Consider the following 14,327-nt stretch of genomic DNA (forward strand, 5'->3'; position numbering starts at 1 on the left):
ATCATCATAAACTTTTGATGCAACAGTGTTATATGCCCTTCTGGTGTAATATAAAGAATTGAAGTGCTCCAGCATGAATGATGGTGCCTTACCCTTGCATTTTATTTTCTACTCTCACGGGAATAGTCATTCTGTGGAAATCACCATCTAGTGAGAGGTCACAAATTGATCTGCTATACCTGCAGGACACATCGCAGGGTGAAAAGTAAGCTGCCACTTTTCAGGACCCCTCTCCTTTGCCTTTTAAGCCATCACCCCCCACCCTGAACCTTTGCCTCGTGCAAACAATGTGTGACATCCACCATGTGTCAGGAAATGATTATGATATACAAATAAATTCCAGAGGACAGAGAGTGTGTGCAGACATTGAGGGAACCAAAGAGGCAGGAGAAGAGGAGGAGGAGGAGGAGGGGGGTGTATCTTTTATTAATAGCCCAGCTGTAGTAGAGACTCCCTGTTGGACGGTTAATCACTAGTGGCCCCAGAACTATAGGCATGGCTCGCCAGCTGATTCTAAGAACTGTCTCCTAACTGCGATATACGGTCCTGCTTCCCAGGCTGAGCCCCCGCTTTCATTAGCGAGCCCCCGCTGTGCTCATATTTTAACTAGCTCGAGGCACCAGCTACTCCTTGGCTTACCAGCTCACTGGCTCACTGCGAGCTGTTTGAAGGCCGCGTTTCCCCCGCACCCTGAGGTTTCCGTAGAAGATGCCCAAATTAGCAGTAAAAGACAGTACATCCCACGGATAACGGGCAAAGTGACCGACTGTCGTCACACTGGGCTTATTGAACACTGCACAATATCGCATGAACTAGGTACAGTAAGCCATCACAGGAAGATAAATGCAGTTCGCAAATATTAAAATATATATATAAATAAAGAGATCACCATTACTGATCTGCAGAAATGAAAGTGAAATTAATCCATGTGAACGAATTTGATAGCAGTTTTATGTATGAACACATTTGAACTGGCTTTCAAGCTGCTACGCTTCCCTGTCAGCTTTTCCGCATATGTGTGGCTCTCCCCTTTCCTTTCAGTTTCTTCAGACTGTTTGCATTTGTCCTCTTACAGAATAGAGAGCATCAAGCTGAGGGCATGATGACCCTTTAAGGTGTGAAATGCTCCAGTGGAGTGAAGTCTATAGAACTGTCCAGCAGAAAAGTCCTCTTCCATCTTTTCTCCTTTTCATTAACTCTGCTTGATTCCATTCATTCCTTCCCTTCCTTCGCTCTTCTTTTCTCTTCACTTTATGCACTGACACCTTGTGTGTTCAGTGACAGTGCATCTTGTTCTGTAATGGTTGTGGTAGTACAAAGCCCCAGCTTGAACCACAGATTGTAGATGATCGACTGCCATTTACTTTACAATTTTGTTCTACCTCTGCTTTTCCATGTAGCACGTAGCTGGTAACTGTTATTGTTAACATGGTAATGCCTTGTCTGGGGATACTTTTGTGTTCATTTAACGTTACTCACAGAGACATGGCATTTTAACAAAGACCTAAGCATGGTTTTCAGGGAGATAATACACAGCTTTTTCTGCTATGGCAGAAAATAAAAGACCCTCATCCTTTTCTGCTATACATCAACAGGCATAAAGAACAGCCTTTGCTATGGTAATGCTACCGCTGAAGAAAGCTACCCCTCTTATTGCTATTGTCAGCTGTGCCTGTGATACTATTGCCATAACCCTCCCCATAATGACCCCATGTATCATTAGTAATCTAGTCTTTAGGATTGTGTCCCCTTGGAATGGAGGGGAGGAGGGAAGCTTGGGACGGAGGTCGACAGAGCTTGGTAGCGGGTGCAGGGACACCAGTGCAGGCCTACATTCTCCCAATGATTTTATTTCTCTCCCCTCTGCGACTCAGCCATGCTAATAGAGGCCATTTATAATGGTCACCGGCTGCTGCTGCTGCTGCTGCTGTTGCTGCTACCAAGCACAACGGGACGGCGAGCACAAAGAGCCAACCCTTTCTCTTTTCTCTGGCAATGCTGCATGGGAGGTGGAGATCCATTCAAGAAGAGCAGGTGTAGATGTGATTGCTAGCACTATTCATCAACCTGATTTCGTGTAATAATCACTGGGGCAATTGAGCTGTGATGATACGGGGGAGCACATTTAATAACCAAAGGTGTTATCTACTGTTTACTGTTGTCACATCATCACGCAGCATTGTATTTCTTGGCAAACCTTTATTGTCAGCATCTTTCTTTCCTCTTAGCAAACACAACTGTCACCAAGTTTGTTTTAGGGCCATTGTTTCATTTGGTGCTTATTTAATGTGAGTAATATATTTGTCCTTGGTCAAACTAAATACATTAGCAGCGGCTCTCGCCATAGGCTCCGACAGTTAAAGTAGTTACAAAGCTGGAGAGTTGCTCAAAGTCAAGGCAGGTGTTGAAAACTCATTTAGAGTTGGGCCAAATTGTCCGTTTTGACCTGGGAAGTGATGTAAGCGAGGCGCCACAGGTCTTTGGCCGAGACTACACCCTTTCATAAGGCTTTCTCAACTTACACAAGACACTACTAACCCAATGAAAAGAAATGGATTGGCTGTTAAACCATTTTATAAGTCCATCAATACTGCAGAAATTTATTTGAATATTTACGATGGAATATGATTGAAATCAAATAAGCAGAGATGTAGTGTAATGACCGACTGTAATCTTGTTTAAATTTACCCATACTGCAGATGCCTTATGCTGCAGATGGGGACTATAATCTGTGCAGGTCATAAAGGGAGTTATGGTTCTCTCGAATTCCCTCACTTTAGATATTATAGCTCTTTCACCTGAATCTGTCAGGCAAGCAGATTTAGAACAGAACAGCTCATTTGGCTTATCATTCTCAGTGAGGCCAGAAAGTCATGATGCCAGTAACATGAAAGGATCTTTTTTTTTTTTCAGGAAATTGTATGTTACAGGTTGTTGGATGCAAAAAAAAATTATTTATTTATTTTTATTTTTAAAAAATGGGGCAATAAAACCAAATTTAGCTTTGAACAAGAAAAAGAACGAAGTACGGGTGTGTGTTTTCGTCCTGCAGGTCTGCGTTAATGCAGCATGCGTTCCGGCCGAAAAATTTCACTCCGGTTGCATCATCCTCTCTGTGGGATCCTTCCCTCTCCTCCTTTCGCATTCAGTTTTGGATGACTGTGTGAGTGAGTGTGTATGTTTATGTGCTCCTTGTCTCCTTGGCCCGTGTTCCACTCAGCGCCGTTCAGAATGCACGCTCAGGTCTCACATTGTGCTCCAAATTTATGAAGACGCATCGATTTCGAGTGTTTCGTCAGGGAGAAAGGCAGCATGTGTCGTAGAGGAAGGCACTTCATACCAAAGTAAACTCAACAACCGGTGCCATACCGCGCCCACTGCCCTGGCAGAGCCCAGAACTGCCAAGCAACAAGAAGAAATCGAGAGGCGGAGCCAGAATGAGGAGTACAACGAGTCTAATTTGTCACGAGGACCGTTGTCAAACCAGTGCTGCCTCTGTTGTCCATTATTATTGGAGGGGACTGTCAGATGGGGGCTGGCTTATGGCCGAGCGGGGAGCCAGTTAGTCACACTGAGAGATGGTCTGACCAAGCCAAAGGAGGCAGTGCTCATGGAGCTTGTGCAAGGATTAGCATGCTAACAGCAGGTTTGGAGTTATGTGGCCTGTCAGAGAGGTGGAGCCCTCTGGCTCCCCTGACCTCGGCAGTCCTCTCATTAAACCACTGACCTTTACATTCACAGAGAATTATGTAAAGAGAAGGCTGTGCACCTGCCTGTTCACCTCATTTCATGTCCTCAAGATTGATGCAAATCAACTGACACACACTAAGCATTCAACCTGCAGCAAACTTTCTTTTTTTATCTTTTAATAATTTTTGTTAATAACAACAGCATACTTTCTAATAACTGTTTCTTTCCTCCACTAACACAATGCACATCATTTTTGTATAATTAGAATTCAAAAATTAGAAACAACTGCCTTGTGGTTCAAACCTGTTCCACGTGATAAAGTTGTGGCCAACAGCGGTCAGTGGCGGTGACAGATGTTTCCAACACTTTTTAAGGTGACTCTTTGAAAAACTTGTATGTACATTATAAAAGCTTTCTTGTGTTTTGACAGAGTTAACCCAGGGCTGAGTTCAAATAAAGCATGCCTTAAATCTTTCAACAACATTTGGCTTTTTAGTTTTTCATAAAAAGATTGCTGAGATGCTTGCGCCACAATCTGCGTTTTTTTCTGTCTTTGTTTCCTAATCTTGCTTTCTTATTGCTGTGTTCATTGCCCCCGTGTGCTTTTTTTTTTCAGAGGATGAAAAAAAAACAACCTTTTTTTGACAAGTGCTCCTTGGAGAGGTAAATGTTTTCGGTTTTCAAGGCTCTTGCATCAGTTAAATATTATTGTGCTTTGTGGTAAATTTTTTAAAAGTTGATGCTTTGGGCCTCCTCAATCTTTTAGCTACCCTTAATACTACTTCAACGCCCCCTGCTTCAAGCACCGGTGGCCGATTGTGGAGATGGAGAATGCAATAATTTTGAAATGTTGGAAAGTCTTACATGTTTTTTTTGAGTTTCATTTTGTTTTGCTGCTGATTGTGTTCAAGTCTGCAGTGCTAATCATAGAGCTTCCTGTGAGGAAGAGCTTTGTTTTTCCTTTCAGCTTAATAAGGTTTCCTTCAGTTTTTCAAAATTTTAATGTATTTCGAAATGATAGAGATGATATATAAAAGCATTGTCATGGAGCTGCATGTATGCTAATATAAAAAAATATAATGTGTCTTTTTTCTTTGTTTAACTGTCTAGATTTTGCATTTAGTTTCATTTCTAGAATACTTATCTGTGGCATACAACTACACAGGCACTCCACTCTATATGTGGTTGTTGAGTGTAAAAGGTTTAACAATAGTTCCTTTTGTTCAGCAGTCAAAGGATTATGAATCTCTTCTGTTTTTGAAGTTAGAAGCTGGTGTTTTGCCTTTTCGATTAGAACTTCTGGCTCCTTTTATCAAGCTTTGCACAGTCAGGAGGCATTATGGTCGGAAATTTTATAATACACATATCTGTGTCTGTGCACCTGTGTATTTAAAGCGAGGTATATATACATTTTCTATATATATCTGTCATCTGATCATCTTTTTATATGCATACAGTTTAGAATTATGTGATCTGTGCGTATCAGCATACAAGAAAACACAGTGCCACATGTGCTTACAGTGCTGTGAGTTCAATCATAGCCACAGTAGCGCTCAAGAGTGACTTTTTTTAATGCTTACTAATATATCTTGGGTCCAAACCTGATTCAAAATCTCAGTATGCTCATAAAAACGGGCCCAGCTGCAGCTCTCTACTGCAGAGGCTTTCCACAAGGAAATAGCAGCATGACACAGCAGCAATATGAAAAATAGAACCAAAGTTTGTCACAGCCAACTGTGGCAATGGCCCATTAATGCATACCCTGCAAGCATTAATTCTTGTTACATATCCGGCTCCAAAGGACTCTCATTCCTTTCAGTCCCCGTTCAAATAGATTAATATTGTTTCTGTTTTGACCCTTTCTTATATTGTTCTCGAGGCTAAATTTGGTTTTAATATCACAAAAGCAAATCATTGCTACTACCTTGCAAACAGACACAGCTTTTTCAGACTGTAATGCATGTACTTTCAATTACCGTTTTAGCTCCTACAAGACTGTTTCATGTAGACTAAACAAATCATTCGGCTTTGGAGATTTATGCTTTATAGGAAGTTGAATTGATGTTTATTCTCAACCAAATTGCTAAGCATAACTCAAAGTGGCGTATCTAGGTCCATCTGCTAGGATATTCTAAGGCAGGGATTACATGAGCCATGTGCTATCGTTGCACGCAGAAAACACCTCATGGGCTGTCAAGCATGTGTGACTTGTCAGGCCAGATGCATATTTAGCCTTCTCTGTATGCTTGCATACAACCTCATACGCTGCGCCATGACTGCCACATTTTGAGCGTCCCTGATTCCAATTCCGTTTCTTCCCATCTCCCTTCATGCCTATTTCATGCCCCCTCCAATTAAAAATGCACCACGTTGACTTGTAAAAGGAAGGTGGGAATGGAGGTTAGGGCTTTTCAAAGAGCCCCCTCAATTATTCAAAGGCAAGTTTGATTCAGAAAATGGAGGATGATTAATAAGTTATGTGGAAGTTTTCGAGGGTTTGGGTAGCAAATGTAGTGCAAGATGTTCTGACAAAACTAGGAAAAGCATAAACCAAACAGACATGTTTGTTGTAAATTAGGCTTGACAAGTTTTGACTTCCAGAGTTAGCCTCATATCAAAACTACTTGTTCTCTTTGTAATATATAAGTGTGGTTTCATGAGTTAGCTACTTGCTTCAGAAAAGATTTGTAACTGCTCAGTTTTCTGTTCGGGGAAAATGTGTAGTTTGCACAATCCTGAACGACATCAGCTTTGAATTTGTATATCAAATTTGTATTTGTTTCTGAATACCCACTGGGTCCATTTTCATTCCCTCCAAAATGTGCATTTTGCCATCAGATATTACCATTCAAATGATATTGGCATCACATTGAGGGAAAGTACATCAAGGCTTTATTCTGTCCTGCTGGTTGGAGAGCAGATAGACCAAAACATATCGCTGCAGAGGGAGATGGTGCAAGAGTGCGTAAAACGACAAGGAGCTCTAGACAGAGAGAGCGAGAGAGACTGGGAGAGAGAGCAGGAGAGAGGGAAGCAGAATTAGAGACATGTTGAAACAGGGATGATGTAAGAGAATGCGTGAAAAGAGGCAAGGGAGATCCATGGAGGAGAGCGCTTGGGTGGGGGGCTGCACACAAAGACAAAAAGAGAATATCAAGAGCCAGAGCGATATAAAAGAAGGAGAGCGGAGATTGTAAAGGAAGGTGCAGTCTAAAAATGGAGGCATGGAGAGATTGTTCAGTGACAGACACGGAGTGAGAAAAAGGAACGAAAGGGAAGACGGAAGGGGCTGAAAAGAAAAGACCGAAAAGCAGGGATGGGAAACGACAGGCAGAGATAGAAGTAAAAAGAGTGAGGGAGTCCCAGAGACAGATGTCGCCCTCGCTGGCCCCAGCAGATTGATAGCTCCTGGCCCAGTTCCATGCCAGGCTCTGACCCCTCTGTCCTCTGCTGTAATTTATAGGCTGCATTTTACCAGATTTAAGCACTACTCTGTGGCCATCATGGCTTGAGAAGGGAGAATGACCTTCCTGGGATGGGAGCAGAATTAGACCCCTGCAGCGCCCAGGTGCCCCAGGGGTAAATAAGGAAGTGCCCTCCATATTAGCATGATCTCTGACAACATGTTAATTGGACTTGTATACTTGTCAGTGGTGTGTGTGTCTGTTTGTGGATTTTCCTCACATGCTACTTTTTGAAGTTTGATCTTGACTGCTATTTAAAGTTGCTCACGTGAGGGTGCAGCTGCGTAGGTCGCTTGTGGACAGAAACAACTTTTTACTGCATTACAGAGGTTTTCTATTGTCACTGGCATGCTTCAGCTGTGTTGCATCAAAATTGAATGCAATATGCATTTCATCTCATGCAGCAGAAATCCTGGACAACCCAGGATTTTTTTTTTCTTTTTCTGAAAGAAGTTCAAGTGCCAAAAGTAACAAAAGTAAAAATTTACAAACTTCTTCCTTTTTTTTTGTAATGCAGATGTTTCATTTTAGTTTGGAACTGACTAGCTGTTAAAGCTGAAGAACCACCAGATCTTTCTTTATGGAAAAATTAGTTGAAATCTGTATTTGCTGTACTGTGTAAAATTTGTGCAACTTATTGCTTCTGTGCAACTTATTGCTTAAAAGTGTATTGTGCAATTTATTTAAGGTTTTCAGGGGGAAAGAAATCACAGTGGTCTCAAAAACTCACAAAAACTCTGGTATCAAATATGTAACTTGTTGTTATAGGGTTAAATAACAAGTTAACAAGCTGGGACGTGGGATTTGCCTGCAATCTAAAGCCCCCTGTCAAACATAGCTGCCTGGAAAAAATAACCGAGCGTTCGTGTTCATCACATGTAAGCTGATGTAGAAAATATATTTTATGGTCTTTAATAAGAAGGTTCCATTCCACAAATCTGCACCTCAAAAAGGAGGTTTGAACTTGCATGGACTTATGAAGCGTATTAGCTCACGCCTTTATTTAATTTGGCTTTAATTAGAAGCAGACTGTTGGTGCAAATTAAGTGAAAAAGACTCTGTGAAACTTTGTATTGTGGTTCTTGCAAAGCAAATATGGTGCGTGTGTGTGTGTGCGTGCGTGCGTGCGTGCGTGCGTGCGTGCGTGCGTGCGTGCGTGCGTGTGTGCGTGCGTACATGCACATCTGGAGCGTGCCCCCTTGTAGACTAACTTGGCTGGCTAGCTGGTGGGCTCAGCTGGGTTTGTGCTTGGCCATTCAGAACGCTACCTCAATGCACAAATCAGCCCAGGGAATGATCTGGACAGAAAGCCTTCAGCAAATTATTACAGATTTGCAATTTAATGGCTTCGGAGGTCTCTCCCAGCCCCACACAGGTTCCCAATGAGACAGAGCCTATTAGTTTGGTCCTTTAATCACAGAACAGGAGATGGAACCCTGGCCAAACCTATACATAGCCTGCTTCACTTGGTGTGGAATGATTTCATGGGGTTTATAGATAGAGACAGTGAAGTCTGTGTGTGTGTGAGAGTGTGTGAGCACTGGGTAGTTGATAAGCTTTGCTTTCCCCGGAGCAACAGAAGTGTGTGTGTGTGTGTGTGTGTGTGTGTGTGTGTGTGTGTGTGTGTGTGTGTGTGTGTGTGTGTGTGTGTGTGTGTGTGTAGCAGAGAGAGAGAGAGAAAAGTGTTCTTACTTTATAGACTGTTCATCAATACTGTAAGGACGCAGTGGGCAGCAGCAATTAATTTGGCATTGGCTTTACCTAAAGCTAACAAAAACTTTCCCAGTAGTTTAGAAGAAATGTCAAACTAGTGGTAGAAATCCATAATAACCATCAGTAATAAATAGTAAACTGTTAACTGAACTCAAGTGAACAGTTATTTCACAATTACCAAACAGTATATTCACTAGTCATTTGTAGTGTTACAGTTTATGCCTTTTATAAGACAAAGGTTCAGTCATGTGAATTTCCTCAACATCATTTTTATGTCCATTAAAGCAGGTGTTATAAACCTAGGTGTTATTATTCATTATGATTTAATTGTATACAGCAATGAAAAGTAAGTGACATACTCAGTTTACCATTGATTGTTAGTCATTGATTAAAAGTTACCAAATTAGTTTGTCTGTGAAGGTTCTCAGTCATCCAGGTCATCGTAGTCAAAGGAGCTTCAGACGCTTTTCGTTGCAAGCTCCTTTGACCAAATTAGTTTGCATTGGCATTTTCTGAAAACGTTTCCATCCAAACATTTTTTATTCTCATGTGTAAAAGATACTGAATTCTGTCTAATATTTTTTATACAAGGGAAAACATTTTGAAACTTATCTTAAAAAGAAAACAGCAAAATGTAAAATGTTCACTGAGCAGATTTGCTGTTCACAGCATCCATAGAAATGCAGTTATGTTTTGAGGTGATGTTCTCGCTGACACACCTCAGTGTGTGTGTACTGCTTTAGGCTTTCAAATCCATTTCCAAAACCCAGATTTTATTTGCAGTTTATTAGATTTAGGTTGAAGAGGTTTAAGCTCCCATGTTTTGGGAAATTAGAATTTTACTTCGGAAGATATTCATACAGAATGAAACAATGCATTTAGATAAAGGCGTAGCTTTAACGGCGATACTATTTGTTACAGATAAATGGCTTGTGTTTCAGAGGGCGCTTGAGACTTTTCCCATAGCCATAGTTGCCCTGATTAATGTGCCATCGATGCAAAATGTAAAAACTATCACTCCAATCTGCCTTTCAATGTCCCAATTTGTCCAAGAGGAAGCCAAGCTTTCTAAATGAGCTGGATAAAAGTGACTGCCAAAGGGGATGAATATATATAATTATCTGCGGCTGGAGCGCCAACAAAGGGACTTTGAAAATCAACTTTGTGCGCCAAAGGCTTCATTAGTCTGACGACAACAAAATGTCCCCTTAACTTGCAGGCGGAAAGACACAGGTATCTGCAAAGCTATTAAAAGCCAGCAGTCGCACAGCCTTGTGTAGCCCAGCCACTATCTGTTTGGGATTAGAAGCTGTTTAATGCGCTAATGTTAATATGCTAATGTGTTAATGTTATGTTAGTGAATTATTAGGTGATTTAAGAAATGGCTGGCTGCTGTTTTGTTGGTCTTACGCACTGACACGTTAGAAAGGATGGATAACTGTGTTTACTTTGTATATGGAAATCCCTGAGTGTCTTTCATCTGTCCTTCCTATAGCGACTAGTGGTCCATGTTAGCTTTGCAAACATCTTAATTGTGTTAAATGAAGGAAAAAGGGGGGAAGATTAAAAGCCATTAATGTGTGTTGTGTGAGGATATGCTATTCCCGGGACAGTGCTTTTGTTCACTTTGCCAAAGCAGAGCAGAGAGTTTCACCTTGAAACTCAATGCACACCAGAATCATTGTCATTGTGCCTACCTAAACCACTGCTGTCTCTCATTCTCACTGTCAAACTTGCTTTGCTCGTCTTTGCATTTCTTTTTGTGATTGCCTCTCTCCATCCTTCTTACTCTCTTTGTACGTCTCTCCCATTTTCTCTCTGTCTCTCTCGTGCTTTTCCCTTTGTAGCCCGGTTTCTCTTCATTGCTCTCCCTCTCTCTGTCTGTCTGTCTAAGCGTCAGATAATCTCACTGGGGGAGACTTTAGAGGACTCTCCATCTGTGTATAAATAGCTCTGGATGAATTATTGAGGGACCTGGGGTTGCTAATAATCCCGCAGGACCCATCTGACAATGACACAGAAGATGGAGGGAAAACAATTACGCAGGCTTTCTCCTTCAGAAGAGTGGGAATGGGGATGGGGGGAGGGGGGGAACTCCGCGGCCTCTGGGAGCCTCCTCACGGGGCCCAACATCTTGGCTAATAAACCCAATTAAGTCTCCGGAATCAATCGGAGCCCCGGGGGCGTCCTCTCTCTTCCTTCCCCGGACGGTGTGCAACAACAGGAAGTGTAATGATTCATGTTCCCCCTTCTGCATTTGGATCGTCCTCTCATCTCCATCTTGCAGGTTGGCAAGGCGGACGGGACAGGACAGGATGTCCGCTGAGGCAGGATAATAGGACAGGGAGAGGAAAGGAGAAGAGAGAGGCAGGTGGAGTGGCGAGGAGCTCAGAGGAATATTAATGGGAGTCTTTATCCTGTAAGTGTTTTACCAGGGGGATGAGACATGGGACCACTCCCATGACAGAATTCACTTTGTCTTCTTAGTGATACATGATTCATCCGGAGATGGATTCTTGATTAATCAGCTTTGCCTGGTCCTTGTCTGACTGTTGACCCTCTATCTATCTATCTATCTATCTATCTATCTATCTATCTATCTATCTATCTATCTATCTATCTATCTATCTATCTATCTATCTATCTATCTATCTATCTATCTATCTATCTATCTATCTATCTGTCTGTCTGTCTGTCTGTCTGTCTGTCTGTCTGTCTGTCTGTCTGTCTGTCTGTCTGTCTGTCTGTCTGTCTGTCTGTCTGTGAAAAAAGCATAATAAACTTTGCTGAAGTCTGAATGTTGAATTTATGTTCAGTTAATTTCAGTCAGTCAGTATCCCCATTCAAATCCACACAGCAACTTTTGAACATGTTAATTTTAGATCCATTAAGCGAGTGCAGCGTGAGCAGGTGTGACTCATGGTTCGTGTTTCACTGTCAGTTTTTTCCAACTAAGAAAAACCTACAAGTACCATTTCATAACAAAATCTCTTAGTAAAGCAGACTACAGATGATGAAAAAACATTGTGCACACAACTGTCACACACACTGGGCCGGTATAGTCTGTCTCTTAATGGTATTTATACACAAGAAACCAAAAAATCACCATCACCATCTATAAATCCTATACTGCTGTGTAGTGCTGTTTTTGAAGGAGCGTTCTGGTGTCCCACAGTAGTCCAAACACTCCTTAAGAGGTTTTTCCACTGACTAAAGTATAATATTCCCATATAATACATTGAACTATAGTAACATGAGCTCAAAAATGCCCATTTGTTATCTGTCCCACATTGTTTTATTAGTCTCTGCCTCAATAAATTTCCCACAGTGACTGACCTGGTATGTCCGGGTTCAGACTTTAAGTTCGTCATAGGAGTCACTGCAGTTTTAATAATTCATATAATGAAAAGCTAAAATTAGTCCCCCCCCAAAACATTTCCTGACAAAATGGCAGCGGCAGGATGGGAGTGAGGTGATTCGTCTGCCTGGATTTTTGGGACATTTAACGTCTGTGTTTTGCCATCAGGGGAGCTTTTAACAAGCTCATACAAGTGGGTGTTGGAGCATCCATGTTTCATGGGATGCACTCAGAGTGAGTGCTGTTTAAGAAGGTATTTTATTTTGTGCTATGACAGCTGAAGCATCACATGCGTGCCTTTTCTGTGCACGCCTCACGTCATGCGATTGTATGAATATGTGGATGTTTTCAGTGCACTCGGGATAAGGGGGGGGGAGTGGAGGTTGAGTGAGGGTTGTTGCAACTCTGTGTGTGTGTGTGTGTGTGTCTGTGGGGGCAGAGGGAGTTGACACTGTCCTAATGATGCATTTTCTACTCCATTGATTCAATGGCTGTGCTCTCCACTAAATCCTTCACATGCAACACATTAAAGCTGGCCCTTTTTCCTCCTTCACCGATCGATTAGCACAGCTTAGAGACGGCAACTCTGGCAAGCAGGGCGAGAGATGGGACTTGTTGTCTTCAGGGACTTACGCGCACACAAACACAAGCACAAACCATTTAAAAGTTCTCATTGTTTCTCACGCATGTATGTCACAATCAAAACAAAAGAAACAAACGAAAAAGGCTTTTTATTCATCTTTAGTTGTAATGTTAGAAGGCATCAGGTCAGCTCATCGTTACTCCCAGCTCATTACATACTGATGCATCGCTGTTCACTGTTCCTTTACTGTCATTGTTTTTTAATATCCAAAGTAGAAAAGCATTGAAGCATAGAAAGGTTAGATTAGGAGTCGGTGCTATAAATCAGATGGCCTTCAACCCTTAAAAGAACACATGAAAACAACCCTTTAACCACCTTAACCAGATGTTAAAAGGCAGACTCCCATCTGCTGCTTCTCCTGCGTATCCTTGGAGACGCTGACAAGTCCCATGACAGTGACAATCCCAATCATTTTCCTACAGTGTCATACCGCTTAGATGTGTAGGGACTTCTACTGAAGTCTAAAACACTACCCCGCTCATTGAAAACGACGTTGCATCGGGGGAAAAACGTTTTTAGTTTGCATGAATCTGTAATGTCGATTGTTTTTGTCTCCCTTTATTATCCCCCTAAAGGTACCACATTGAAATGTAAAGTTACCTGGTTTTCAAAGCTTCTATTATCTGAAATAAGGTTGTTTTTATTCCCACATCTTTCAGGGCAATCTGGGAGTAATTTATTCTGGGTATTTTTCACTGTGCTGCTTAAAATTCACATTCAAACCATGAGCAAGCTTTGATTTGCCTTGATGATTTAACAGTTTTGCAGAAAATGCCCAGTTATTAAAATTTATTTTACACCCCGAGTCAATCAGAACTTAGTATTCACACAGAATACAGTATAATGACTTTTATTTTACGATCTTCATATCCTCATCTCCAAAAGTAATTTAGTTACAACCGGAGTCCCCTTTATTGTTCAAAATGACTATGTCCTGCACTTTTAAGAATGGAAAAAAATATAACAGACGTACAGAAGTGCCGTCCCTCAGAGATTCATCCATCACCTGGTTATTAACATTTGCTCTATCTATTCCTGCTCTCTGCTTCCCTCAGTGGTACGCTTGTTGTGCGTTTCTATATTATGGATTCTTCCAGTTCCCCCCGAAGAGAGGGCTGAGGGATCTGCATATAGCTGCCTATGGGAGAGCTGAGACTGCTATTACACTCTATTACAAATGAATTCACCTCCTCTTTCATAACACTGCCCCTTAGTTCTGCCTCACTCTGCTGAAATAATATCATAATCAAGACCAACATTCATTCGTCCCCTGAAACAACTCCTGAATTTTTAAGGCCTCTTTCACGCAGTGAAAAAAAAAGATGCTCGATTTGAGCAACTGAGTTATTTTTTTCCACTCGTACACTCAGTTCTGTTCTCTGAGCTCGTACTGTGGGCTTCAAAGTGCTTTTTTTTTTTTCATTTAATCAGCGATTACAGCAGCCAATTAAAGATTTTA

The 14,327-nt window shown here is 41.6% G+C and overlaps 1 protein-coding gene across 12 annotated transcripts in view; it reads left to right on the plus strand.

Moving 5' to 3' along the window:
- Positions 1 to 14,327, plus strand: part of celf4 (CUGBP, Elav-like family member 4) — an 88,431-nt gene that overhangs the window by 1,632 nt on the left and 72,472 nt on the right. The gene's annotated exons all lie outside the window — the stretch shown is intronic.

This window comes from Astatotilapia calliptera, chromosome 5 (genome assembly GCF_964374335.1).
Source record: "Astatotilapia calliptera chromosome 5, fAstCal68.1, whole genome shotgun sequence".
NCBI classification, from domain to species: Eukaryota; Metazoa; Chordata; class Actinopteri; order Cichliformes; family Cichlidae; genus Astatotilapia; species Astatotilapia calliptera.